Below are 2,770 nucleotides of genomic sequence, written 5' to 3'. Positions count from 1 at the left end.
CTATAAGTATTCTATTTGCGTTGACTCATTGAATCTTCCAAACTTTGATAAGAGAGATTTCCATAGCACGGAGGTGCCACGTTCCTTGTAAGTTATATATTTACACATACCTATCTTCCCTTCAGCACTACCTTGCTGTTGTCAGCCCCCTTTATACACAGTATCAGAGGCATGAAGGGATGAGTCATTGGCCCAGCCTACCTCAGTCTGGGAAGTGATGGATCTGGGATGCTGTGGTACCCCACTGCCTCTGTACACTGACCACACTCTTTCCAACAGCTGAGGGAACTGAGATGTGGGAAGGCTGTGTAAACTCACCACGGTCACCCAGCAAGCAGGTAGGTAAGACCAGCATTCAAATTTGCAAAAAAATCCAAATTTGTTTTTCTTCTTATTATTATTGTGGCCGATGCTACACACACACACACACACACACACACACACACACACACACAGAGAGAGAGAGAGAGAGAGAGAGAGAGAGAGAGAGAGAGAGATACAACAGTAAACTTATTATCTCGACTGTTCTTATCAGTTCAGATCAATATTGTTAAACATATCCACATTGTTGGGAAACAATGCTTAGCAAATCTGATATGCTACCTGTATTTAAAATCAATTTCCCTTTTCCAGCTCCCTTCAGCCCATACAAATTACATTCTATTTTCCATTTCTCTGTGTAAGAGGGGAGGGGAACCATACAGCATTTGGCTTTTTATGGCTGGCTTATTTCACTTACCATGATATTCTCGATATTGATACATGTTGTATGTGGCCTAGATCTTCTTCCTTTTAAAACTGAAGAATATTCAATTGTATACATACATAAATCCAAGTGCCTTTGACCCAAATTCATACTGTTGACTTTCACAGTTTTCTGTCTTCTGTCATGTCTTCCAGAACCTTTTCTCACATGGTACCATTTATATTTACCATAGATACCAAATATATCATCAGTCATATTAGTGTTAGTAAGGGTTTTCACACATTGTCCCTCCAGTACATATAAAGTTTGCTCTAACACACATAGCCTTATATATGTAACGTCTCCCTGGAACTGTGATATTACTTTATATCTGCAACAAAGAAGATCTAATGTATACTAAGTGGAAAATTGGATTTTGTGGCAACTTAAATTGACTAGGGGTGGTATTCCAGAGCATGGTAGCATGAGGTTGGGTCTGGGCTCAGAAGTGAGAGACATGCTGAGCACAAGCTCAGGAGGAGGAACATGACATGTGTCCTACCTAATCCTGGTCGAGGTGACCTCCTCCTGTCCCTTACATGGATGGTGACAAGGGAAGCTTAAGCATGAATGGAGAGAGTTGGGAGTGGACAGCAGATGTCAAATCGTCCATGCTATGACTGGCTGACCTGATGTTCTAGAAGTGGGGGGACCCTACTTTGAGTCACAGTGAAAACATCCCTGCCTGAAATTTTTGTGATTTCTTCCTAGGAACAATTATGTTCTGGGCTGTGTGGCCAAGCCTTCAGTGGCTTTTCCCTTTTGCCTGTGAGTTCATCTCAGGCAGGAGGAGAAAAAGGACGTAGCCATTTCCCTCTCTGCCCTATGCCCACAAACAATGAAAAGAGCCTAAGCCAGCACTTCCCTTTAATTTGGAGAGAGAATACTTCCATAGAAGTCACTGGGGGACCAGGTAAGAGGACCAGACTGCCATCACCCTGACACAGCCATAGGCTCCTGACGATATCTGACTCAAGCCACACACGGTATCACCAGCCTGCAACCCCAGTCCTTGGACAGTCGAGGCAGAAGGGTCACACGTTAGAGGCCATCCTGGACTACCTAGGGAATAACAGGCTCTCCTAGGCTACAGAGCAAGGACTTGTCTCCTGAAAACAGAAAACATTCAACCTAGAAAACGCCATCTGGATGAAGCAGCTTTTAAATAGTGTGGCCCTCAGCACTTCACTAAGCAAGCTAACTTCCTAACCGCATGCTACATACTCATCTTCACACCCACAGAGAAGTATAGCTCTCATCCATCATCAAAGATGCTTCTCTTTGCTGCAAATGTGGACCATTATAGAAAACCACAACTAGTCAGAACATAGAGAGCAACTGGTTGTGGAATGTCCCACACCAATCGCTGCATCTGTAACACAGCTCTTGTACTGAAGCTCAGAGAACATCTTCGAAACAGGGAAGAAAGGTCATGAAACCAGAGGATCTGGGAGACTGTCGAGAGAGTGACTCCTAGAAACTACAGGGAAGCATACATCATGAAACCTTAACAATATCGCTGCCTAAACAAGACCTTGGCAAACGTGACACTAATAGACGAGGTATCATGGAAGAGAGAAACAGCACGGTGCCCATCCTAGTCCGGGAACTATAGGCAACAAAGGACTGCTGAGGGCAGAGTTTGTCTTCCCCAGGGAGGAGCCCTTAGTGGTTAACAATACCAAGTGGTCAGCTTTGAAGTCATAGACACACAAGTAAATGCAGTAAATGGATGGAGCAGTGTGTGTGTGTGTGTGTGTGTGTGTGTGTGTGTGTGTAGAGTAACAATTAAAGAAGAACAAGAAGCCATGAATTTAAGAAAGAGCAATGGGGAACATGGAGAGGGTTGGAAGGAGGAAAAGGAAGAGAAAAGTGATGCAGTTATATTTAATTAAAATAAAACTTAAAAAGTAATATGGTTCTGTTTAAAAATGTCAAGGACCATTCTCTCTCTCTCTCTCTCTCTCTCTCTCTCTCTCTCTCTCTCTCTCTCTCTTTCTCTCTCTCTCTCTCTTTGTGTGTGTG

Source organism: Mus pahari, chromosome 15 (assembly GCF_900095145.1).
Source record: "Mus pahari chromosome 15, PAHARI_EIJ_v1.1, whole genome shotgun sequence".
Lineage (NCBI taxonomy): Eukaryota > Metazoa > Chordata > Mammalia > Rodentia > Muridae > Mus > Mus pahari.
The sequence above is the reverse complement of the archived record's forward strand: the minus strand, read 5'-3'. Positions refer to the sequence as shown.